Genomic DNA, 11,309 nt, shown 5'->3' with positions numbered 1-11,309 from the left:
TGTGCTGGCTTGTCATAAGGACCAGCCATCCAGGTGTGTGCTGACAGGTGGGGGGTGCCATTAGTGGTGGATGACTTGTGGGTCTGCTTATCTGTGTGTGACACTTGCCAGTGTCCTGCGATTTTGCTTAATCTATCTTCTGAGCCACCCAAATTGGTGACTCAGTGGTTACATGATAGCCTAGGTCATAGAGGGCGGTTGTGACTTCATGGCCACTTGTTACCCCTGGGAGAGGAGCTCTGTCCCTCCCAGGACCCAGTGGCATGTTGGGAATCGTTTCACAAAAGACATACAATTTTTCACAGAAGACGGCCTGACCTTGCTCCAGAATCCTGAGAGCGCAGTGGGGCTCACGTCTTTTCTCATCACTAACATCTCTGAAACTAGAACGTGCCAGCTCTGGTGGCCTGGGGGCCCTGTAGCTTAAATCTTAGCCCAGGACTGCAGCAGGCTCCTTCCTGCTCTGAGCCTCCTCAAAGTGACCACCTTCGGAGTCGGCTGCTCTCTGAGCTGAAGCAATATTCTCGAGTGTGCACGCTGCTTCCACAACCTGGCCTACGAGACACTGGGTGAGTCGGGAATCTTCAGAAACTGAGGCAGAATCCCTGTTACCATCTTGTGGCAGGATTCCCTCTTCTTTGGAAAATCCAAAAAGACGTTAGTCCTAAGACCTCCGACTGACTGGATGAGGCCCAACCACATAATAGAAGATACTCAGTTTACTGATTCTGTTAATCATACCTAAAATATACCCTCCTAGCAGCATCTAGACTGGCGTTTGACCAAACAGCTGGCCGTGCTAGCCCTCTCGAGTTGGTGCACAGAGGTAACCATCATAGGCACCGTTGTGCCTTATTCGGACAGGTGTGCAATTTGACACTTTCTCCCTTAAATTTAACGTGTCCCAGCCTTTCCCTACCCACTGGACATCTAAGTATTTTACCTACATGGCGGGACTCTGAATGTGCGTAGACCTGATGTCCACCCTATGGAACATGTCTGTCTCCAGCACGACTAAATGACTTATTAGCATGATGCCACCCATTTAGTGGATTAGTGGGATATCAGCAGAATGTTCTGACAATTCGGGTCTCTCTGGAGGACTTGATGGCCGAGGTGGGATATTTAACCTAGGCTGGGGCAAAGCTCTACATGCACAGCGTTGTTTTATCCATGTGGATATGAGTGTGTTCTGATTTCCACCTTCACCAGACAATCGGTACTCGCTCACTCTGGTAAGGGGAGAGGGCATCAGGCACTCGGGCCTGGTGAAGTGTGTAGAAGCCTCTTCTGGTCTTCCGAGGCCCACATGCACTTTGCAGGACACTGGCCAGCAATTGAAATGGGGATATGACACGTACCCCCTTTGTGCCCTTTCCCTTGGTAAGAGTGGTTCTTAATCCTCACAGATGGGCTATTGCTGTTGTTGTTAAGTCTTGTTCATACAGGGTGGGGGACAGTTTTGAGGCTTCCACTTGGGAATTTGTATACGACAGCCTCTAAGCCACTAGGTAAGGCCCCAAGATGTGAAAGGTGACAGATTCAGACATGCAAACTCTATTCATTTAAGAACTGCGGGCTTGGCCATCGGGCGGGTCTATGGACTGAGTAGGCATGTCGTAGACAGACTTTAGTTAGGACTTCATTTGTCACCTCATCACTATGTGCTCCCAACTTAATAAGGAAGCATAAAGATGCTTGAAGTCTCTGAACGTGAACGCTGCTACAGGCCTGTGCACTGCGGTTACCCAGAAGAAGTTATTGAGCATAGCATTCCCCTTGCCTAGAGCCAATGACTTTGCCAACACACATTCTATGTTGTGCCTGCGCTGTGTGTGAATTATGAAGATTCACAACATATCCAAGCCTTGGTGTCATCATCAAGGAAATGAACATATTAGAGCAAGAAAATGGGTAGATTTTTTCTGTGTCTAACTCGAAGTAATCTGATTATCAATCATCGTCCCTTTTCTTGTAGCTAGATTGGTACAAGTCCCAGAGAATGCACTTGACACATATGAGAGAGCTCAAGAATTTAAATCGTTATGGGATACATTTAACTGGGGTGAGCACTTGAAAGACACAAATACTCCCTCAACTAACAACATAACTGCTTTCAATCATCATGGAATGTTGCAAAGTTTAAGATTACAGCATTCAAGTGAGACAAGATCTGTTCTTACTGGGGAAAAAAATTGAAATCTCTGTTCTCTGAATTTCCTGATGATACGAGAAAAGCAATACCTCAGAAATGTAGTTCATCTGCATTAAGTTCTCCAGGAAATTTCTCTGTGACAAAGAACACACCGTGCTGAAGATGTAAACATCCGTGTGTCATTTTCCCCAGAAACCAACAGGTAAAGAAAAGTCTAAACACGTAAATATATTCTTATTGGATAAAGAGTATGCGGTGCGGGTGTGGGGGAGATGGGTGTGTGGAGTACCATGTTCCAAAAAATATGCCTTAATTATATTTACAAAGCCAAATTTAGTTTGTAAAGCCCAGTGAACCTTTTATGTGCTACTTTTGGGGAGCTGAGACTTGGTAGTTTTTAGTACAATACCTCACAACTCGTCTTAAGTCTGCCGTGATTCCAATATGCCATATTTAGTGGCATTTCCACAGTAGGGTCTTGCTTCATTCTAGGACAAGACTTTCTGCTCTGTTTTTTCTCCTGATAGATCCTGCAATAAAACTACTTAAAGACATAAAGTTACAGTTTGGCAATATTTAGGGAAAATGTCTTACATGTAAAAAATTCAAAATAATGTTTCTTTTGCTCAAAATTTAGGAAGTAAATGATCAATAACCCTGCAGTCTTAAAATACCGTTGCCTATACTGTGAAACGCAAGCTCTTCTTGGAAACAACGCCTGCCATTTTGTAGGTGGCTCCCAAGTATTTCACTAGACACAAATAAGGAGTGACTGGTTTATCCATTTCCTTAGAATGACTAGCGACTTACAAACAGAAAAATACAGTGCAAATATTTTAGATGTATGGCTCAATGCTTTCTTTCAAGAATACCAGAGTCCAGTGACAACCATTAAGAACATTATAAATTTATCTTTGGGTATAGAGTGAAAAGCAGGCAGCATTGTACAAGGGACTTGAGGCAATATTTTTAAACCTAGGATTTTCTAGTTTTTCTTGAATATGGCTCCCAAAGGGAAATATACATGTCAAAACAAAGCAGGCGGAAGCAAAAGAATTCACACAGAGAGAGATTTAATTGCAGGGGGATTCGACATTGCCTCCAGGCATGTTTGCGATAAGAGTATTAATGGCTGGGTAAGAAACACGGCAAGAAATATTTGACGTTGCTCAAGGAACAATAAAAGACCTGGAACTTGCCTTAATTCAGTGGAAAGGAGGAATAAGGGGCACATTTTTACTTACTTATATAAATCCTTATCCACTGCTATGTAGAGGACAGGATCCCAGAAGGAATAGAGCTCAGGACCTGTGGGAACATGAAACCAGAAAAATGGACACCGTGATCCCAGGGGCCGGACATGGGCTGACGTCCAATATCCGACTGACCTTGACGTTCACTGTTCACGTAAGGGGACTTTGTCAAGCAGCTGATCTGTGCTGTAATCCTGACGCACGCCCTCTTTGGTTTAGAATTGTATTTTCTAGATCTAAAACTTGAGATGTACTTATACATTCATAGAAAAATGCCATTTCCTGCTACATGACTGATCTTCACAGTTTTGGAAATGACTTATATTGTCCCTTTCTTTTTCCTAACCTTCCTCAACCCTTCCTTCCTTCCTTCAACCTTCCTTCAAAGAACATGACGTGGTCCAACCTGTGATATTCCACCTGGACTTCTGGTCCATAAGGACTTGGTGGCTGGTGCTGGCGATACTGGCAGAGATGACTTTCAGCTTCGGGCCCCTCGATATGGCCTCAGCTTCCCCATCCACCTCTCCCAAGGCCACCTCCTGTCCCCCAGCAGTTCGTATCTGCTCCTCCTCAGCGTGGACAGACAGAGGCTGGGGTATTATGCAGCTACAGGAAGATTCTGAAGGTCGTCGCCATTCCAGAACTTGCCGTGGGCTTGTTTAAGGTTCTTACTAGGCCTCAATCTCGGCTTGTCTCCTGCTGCTGTCTGCAGAAAACCCGAGGCACGGGAGCTGCGGGGCAGGGTAATGAAATGGGGTGGCCCCCGCGCAGAAGAGGTGGGCCGGCAGCTTGGGTAACAGTAAATCTTTTAGCCAGCATCGATACAGCGTTATTAACTAGTGCCCGTCGTTCACATCACGGTCACTCTGGTGGTGTACATTCTGGGGGTTTGACAAAAGTCTAAGGACGTGTCTCCATCATTGAGTAATTTCAGTGCCCTGAAAATGCTTTGCATTTCATCTATTCATCCTCCCCTCCCCCCGAATCCCTGCCAATTGCTGATACTTTACTCTCTCCATATTTTACATTTTCCAGAATGTCACATAGCTGTGATCGTACACCAGGTAGCCTTTCCCCACTGGCTTCTTTCACTTAGTACTGTGCTTTTAAAGTTCTTGCATGTCTCTTCATGGCCTGATAGCTCATTTCTTTTTAGCCGTGAATAATATTCCATACTATAGATGTTTGTTTTTAAGTGCTATAGCACATATGAAAAATGATGTAATTAAAATGTAATGAAAGATCGTAGCAAATCCCAGAAAATCCAGTCTAGCCAAAACATAACCCATGAGGGGAAAAAAAAAAATCTCTCTGATTTATTTTAGCGACTAACATAAAAGAATTTCATTTAGGAAAACAGAAACTACAAAAAATGAGAAAATTTAACTACTGAAATGTGAGAACACGAAGCTAAGGAAATAAGATCAAAACAGCATCATTATAGAACTCCTAAGTAAATTAGAAAAAAGCATAGCAGCATAATAAAGACAGCTGATGACTGAATTATTAATAAATAGTAAGACTTTGGGGCAAGGGCAGAGAAGGCAGAAGAAAAGCCAAATAAATTAGAGCACGTATAAAAAAAGGTCAAAAGTTGCTTCACAGAGGACAGGAAAATTACTGTTCCTAAAATAAAGTACAAAATAAATAATTCAGTTCGGATACACAAAGATTAAATTAAAGGAAAACCATGTTTATGAAGCTCCCACACAGAATTATTAACTGGAAAACGTCTTGATATTTCAGGAGTAAAGCCACATTCAGAAGTGCAGGCCAGGGGGGCTGAAGGAGGAGGCATCCCCACACTCCGGGGAGGGAGGAATCTGAGAATGCTGCTTTCCAAGCTACTACCAGTGGACTGCAATCCCCCAGAAGTGCCTTCAAAGCCTCAGGGCTAGCCGTGTGGTCCCACCTGCACCCAGGCCCCGCCCCCACCCCAGGCCCCAGCCGACCCCCCACCCCCACCCCCGGCCGCTGGGGCGGGACCTCCAGCCCCCGGTGTCCCCAGGGGCCCCGAGCACCTGCTCTGGACTCCCCACGCCACGTTCACTGTTTTTTCATCGCGGCATTTGGGGTCCCAGTTTATGTGAATCCAAACCAGTCGTCAGGGTATCGGAGCCGTCGGAGAGAAGCCCGGCGGGTGGAGGGAGGCGCGTGCCCGTGGGGACAAGCAGAGCTGAGCGCTGAGGGGCCAGGCTTCCCCCGGGGTTCCGGGGGGGCCGAGCAGACCCCGTGTCCCCTGCGCGCCTGAGCAGCGCCTCGGGCAGGCGGCAGGGTCAGGGCCCCGGGGACCGCGGCGGGGGCGGCCCCAGCACCCGGGGGTCACACTCGGGTCACTGCCCCGGACAGGCCTCAAGGCCAGGGCCCCGGGGACCGCGGCGGGGGCGGCCCCAGCACCCGGGGGTCACACTCGGGTCACTGCCCCGGACAGGCCTCAAGGCCAGGGCCCCGGGGACCGCGGCGGGGGCGGCCCCAGCACCCGGGGGTCACACTCGGGTCACTGCCCCGGACAGGCCTCAAGGCCAGGGCCCCGGGGACCGCGGCGGGGGCGGCCCCAGCACCCGGGGGTCACACTCGGGTCACTGCCCCGGACAGGCCTCAAGGCCAGGGGCCTGGGGACCCCGGTGGGAGCGGCCCCAGCAGGGGGTTAGGGCCTCGGAGGCCCCCGGCCCGGCGCCCCAGGGACTGTGCCCGGGAAAGGCCTGCAACCCCTCGGAGCGGCGCCTTCCCTCCTGCGCGTGAGGACGAGGCCCTGCAGCAGGTGGGAGAGGCGCGTGGTCGCCGGGACCCCCCCGGGGTGAAGGCCTCACCCTGGGGCTGCGGGTCCGACCTGGTCCGCTGTGCCGCGGAGGTCCTCCCGGGTGTCCCCCAGGCTCGCAGATGGCGCGGGGCGGGCGGGCCGAGCAGGTGCCTGCGTGTGTGTGTGCGTGCGCGCGCGTGTGTGCATGTGCATGTGTGTGCGCGCGTGCGTGTGCGTGTGTGTAGGGCGGGGGGACAGGGGGCATGATAGCTTACCGCACCAGCCGCCCTGCGTGTCTACCTGGGGTCCCCGCAGGTATCGGGCGGGCGCTGCCTGGAGCGCAGGTCCACGGTGGCGGCTCCGCCTCCTGTGGCTTCGTGTCCGCAACGAGAGGTGGCGGCTGCAGACCCCACACACGGCTGGGACGCACGAACTCGGTGGCTGAGATTCTGGGTTTTACTCCAGTGGTAGCCACAGCCAGCCGGGAGGAGGTCAGAGGAGCGTGTCACCGAGACCCCGGGTCATCTGTGTGTAACGGCCTAGGAGACTTTCAGGGGTCCTTCTTTGAGGGCACAAGTGTTCCTTTTGGGGGCAGAACCCGAACTATTTGTTCACAGGGACCGGTGCGGTGGCCAAAGTGTGGGGACTGCGTCCAAGGTCGCTAGATGTCCGCGGCATCCACTCTCCCCTCCTTCCAGAGGAAGGGGACTTCAGATGTTTGCAGAGGTCACGATGAATCTGACGTTTGAAGCCCTTCTTCTATGTCAGCCCACGGAACCAATTTCCGGTGAAGGGGACATACAAGAGGGGTTGGCGCCTCTCCCGGAAGTCTCTTTAATGGAGGAGAATATTCCATTCTCTGCTTCAGGTCTTCCTGCAGCCTGGGCTGGAGGTGAGGCCCCTGCCGGAGGGAGCATCTCTGACGATAAAGTCACGTATGATAGACCAAACACAAGAGGCCAGCATCCTTGACCACGGGATGCCGTCTTCACCCAAAGTGGGCGACTCTCTACAGACTTCTGCAAGAAAGAAAAATCTCACGTTACAGTTGGCTATTTCTTACAACTCACTATAATCCTAATCAACAGACCAAGCAGAGACACTCATGATGTTTTTTATAAGCAACAGGCAGCCATTGGATTGTTTTATTCAGAGAAATAGCAGACGTATGTGTGTTTTAGCAAAATCACATTGAATTATTGAGTGCCATACTCAATAGTCGCGCTCACCAGCAAAGAGGCGATTGGGACAAGGCCGAGGAGGCTTATGAGGAGAAAATGGAAGGGCACATTTATGAACATACTGGGGTTGGGGACCTGTGAATCGTTCTGATAGATAAGCCCAGCACATGTGACCCCGCCCTTCAGTGTCCAGGCCTACAGAGAACACAGTGAACACAGGGTGAAGAGTGGTAGTGATCACTGCTAAAAATTATGAACATCAGTGATATGTTCAAGTACATGGATTGTAAATGATGGGCAAAAACAAAGTCCAGCAGTTTGGAAAGAACCACAATGCCTAGAGAGACAGGAAGAGTTGTGTACCTGACTCAAGATAAAAGCAGGTAACGGGGAAAAAAGGAAGTAGTACATCCATAGATAACACCAGCACAGCAGAGGGCTCATTAGCATATGAAAGAGAAAACTTTCAATGAGTATTTTGGCAGTGAGGAGGGTACCAAGACGCTTCAGAAGGACATGTTTCAGTAGATGAGCAGCATACGAGCCAGAAATGAGTAACTTCTTAAACATCTTCTAGGACGCCTGGGTGGCTCAGCCGGTTAGGCCTCTGACTTCAGCTCAGGTCATGATCTCACAGTTCGTGAGTTCGAGCCCCGCATTGGGCTCTGTGCTGACAGCATGGAGCCTGGAGCCCACTTGCAGTTCTGTGTCTCTCCCTCTCTCTGCCCCTCCCCTGCTCTCTCTCTCTCTCTCTCTCTCTCTCTCAAAAACAAGTAAACGTTAAAAAGTAATTTAAACATCTTGGTGTAACTTAGTGACCTGTGCATGGTAAGATGTTGCTATCCACCAAAATGGGGTGGACACTTTGAAGATTAGCTCTCATTTTTGAGTCTTGGTGAAAGGTAAGTAGATCGATTTATCTTTCTTGATGATCGATTTTATAAAACCACACATTTAATAATATGGGTAATGTTGCTGACAACTAGTAATTTGAAACAATACTTGAGTACATGGCAAAAACCAATGTCTCACTGATCCTGAGGAGGCTAAGTGGTAGGGGTCTGCTCTTCTGGGAAGGGGGACTGCCCATTCTCCTGGTGTCACATTTTCATGGGGACAGTTTTCCACAAGGCATGGCTGGGCTTTCTCTATGCTCTTCGCCGCAGGGAACTTCTCTACTTGAAGAGAGGGTGCAGGTTGGGGTCACCATGGGAATGGCCCAGTTTATAGACTAAAAGACCATAAGAAACGGGAATGTGTTGCCTTTCCTTCCTCTCTGTCCCAGAGCAGTGTGAGGAAACAGCCCTTCTGAGCATGACTGTTCAGCAGATGCACACTTTTTCTCCTCTGCATGAGTTCTCCATGGTGTCCCACAAGACTGAAGGGCAGGGGGGAGAATGTGGCTCATGCAGTGAATATGGTGGTCCCGGTCCTTGATCTCATTGGGTTTAGCAAGCAATGCAAAGAACAGGTAAGTAAATGGGAGATTACAAGACAATGAATACAGTGCTTTGAGAGGAAAAGTGTCAGTTATAGTGAATATCAAGCATGTTTTCTGGTTGACCAGAGCCTTTGAGCACCCTTAAGATTTGGGTAGAATTTTCAGCTTTATGAGACCCAATTGCCCCAGGTAGAACCTTAAGGACTCGAGCCTTTATTTAAGGTTCTGTTAATCAGAACAATTATTATAAGGAACTATTATTATAAGGTTGGAAGGGTGCATCCCGAGAAGGACACTCTGCTGAATTCATGATGCCAACATGGAGAGTGGCAGTGACCTCCCACATTCAGATGGAGGAGCAGTTGCAGAGGAAGGTCCTGGCCTAGATCTGAAGTGCGAGCGAGTAGGGGCAGTGATAGCAGTAAAGTTAAATCTGTAAGAGCCCCACAGAGTAGGGCACCTGGTTTCCAAGACAGCAGCTACAGTGGTGGCAGTCAGCGTCTTCATCGGGGCACTTCTGTGGTGTTGGCTGGGACCTTTGTCCTGGAGCGTAATGACCTTGGGCCCATTTCTCCACTTTGTAAATGGTTCCAGGAGCATCTGTTGCTTATAACAAAATGTACTTACTGACATGGACGTATCAAACCCAGATGTTAGGGCTCAAGGGGACCTTACTGGAGGAAGTAGCATCTAAACTAAAGACTAAGTTGAAACTTAAGCAAATGAATAAGGGTAAGAGGGGAATGCATCTGCAGGCATAGGAAACAATCCAAGAGGACCAAGGAACTGTGAAAAGACATGGCAGCTGGACTCCCAACCAGGGAAGAATTTCAAAATCACTCGAAAAGAAAGAAAAAGGAAGCAAAGTTGGGTAGGCCTAAAAATTGAGGTTAAATCTTTTCACATGTGGAAGATAATTACAAATTCCTTAAATGGTATGAAGAGGCTGACATGTTCAGATGTTTAAAACAATGCTCTCTATTAATTACTGTGTTGAAAAAAGCCATAAATAAGTGGAGAGCAGGTAAGAGACTGGTGGTAATCTAATCAAGAAAAGAAAGGGGCGTGAAGTAGGAAATGGAAGTAAGGATGAGACATGGATTAATTCAGGAGCTTTTTAGAGCTAATATAAAGCAAGTCTTGGCGGTTGGTTAAGTGTGTGTTAAAGCAGAGAAAGAAAATAAAATAGTTACCCAAGATATTACCATAAAGTATTGGGAAGTGAGGTGATAGTTACTGAAACTAACATGGTAAGGGAAAGTCAATCAGGTTTGGAAAGGAAATGACATCTAATTTTCTACAATTTAAGCATGAGACACGCAAGCCTATGGGACACCCAAGTGGCAGTGGGCACGCTGGCCAGGGATCTGGGCTTCCAAGATTGCCTTTGTTTCTGTCTTCAATAAATAGTGACAGAAGGCATTGAGTTAACTGGGATTTTTCACTGAAAATGAGGAGGCCATAAGGAGAAACTGGGCACACCGCCGATCATGTAAATCCTTAATACACAGTCAACAGAAGGGAGTTTTGCCAAGCAGGTGAAGTCAAAGTGATCCGAGAAGCACAGGAAGCCAGAAAGTATGTTGTCAAGATGCCCGGGGAGGGAATTGCTTTAAGAAAGTTGGAGCAAGTTAAGGGAAATAAATGAGGATCTTCGTGAAAGCGAGTTCTGTGGAGTGGTGGAGAGAGAGCCAGACTTCAGTTTGGTCATAACTATGGGCAAAGAATGCATGAAGATGCAGGCTGGTGACGTTTTTTAGGAAGTCTGGCTCTAGAGACTGAAGGCAAAGACACAGCTTTTGGAGTTGGAGTGTGTGAATGTCGTACAAAAATGGGTTCTCTTTATCATTTATCTCTTACTATCTTTCAAAGCCGGGATAGATTGGAGTCTGACTAAAACCTAATTTAAACCATCCGTATCCAAGGAGGTGTGAAAAGTGGAAATTACAGAAGAGGAGAGGGTATAATAAATTGTTTGCATGAAAACTCGGTAGCCTACTTTCAGTGAGTCTGATTGGCACTATATTTCACCTAGTCTGCAAATGTGGAAATTCCTATATGGCTTAATAGTTAAATGCATTTGTCTTTCTTGAAATCCTTTAGATGTATTTTAAAGCAGAGGAGAGTCAAATTATTTTATATATATGATATGGTGATATAGAAATATGAACTAAATTGTAAAAAGACAATAGTAAAGAATTATGTTAAATGGTCATTCTTTAACAGAGGAGTATAAAGAAGTAAAAAATATAGTTCTAGGCTGTAATTGAAATTTCATGATGTCCAGCGGGGACCAAAACAACTAAGATATTTTAGAGTTAAAAAAAAAAAAAAAAAAGAAAGCCTCAGACCTCACAGGTATCCTCTATATTTCTAAAGGAGATAGAATATTTCTCAACCAGAGAATATAATTTTCAACAGGAACATTGGGACCAAGTCTGCAGCTTGCTGATAAGAAGGACAATGAGTGCCATGCAGCTAAAAGTGGTTCCAGGGAATATGAACTATTTAAATTGAACACAATATAAAATCTCAA

The 11,309-nt window shown here is 47.3% G+C and overlaps 1 long non-coding RNA gene across 1 annotated transcript; it reads left to right on the top strand.

Moving 5' to 3' along the window:
• Positions 1 to 240: 240 nt before the first annotated feature.
• On the top strand, positions 241 to 4,233 carry LOC120247750. The gene is made up of 3 exons (XR_005532401.1): positions 241 to 569; positions 1,979 to 2,357; positions 3,797 to 4,233. It is a non-coding gene; the product is annotated as an uncharacterized LOC120247750 (long non-coding RNA).
• The last annotated feature ends 7,076 nt before the right edge of the window (positions 4,234 to 11,309 follow it).

The sequence above is a fragment of the Hyaena hyaena genome, unplaced genomic scaffold (genome assembly GCF_003009895.1).
Source record: "Hyaena hyaena isolate Hyena2069 unplaced genomic scaffold, ASM300989v1 scaffold_545, whole genome shotgun sequence".
NCBI classification, from domain to species: domain Eukaryota; kingdom Metazoa; phylum Chordata; class Mammalia; order Carnivora; family Hyaenidae; genus Hyaena; species Hyaena hyaena.
This window is presented reverse-complemented; position numbering and strand designations above follow the sequence as displayed.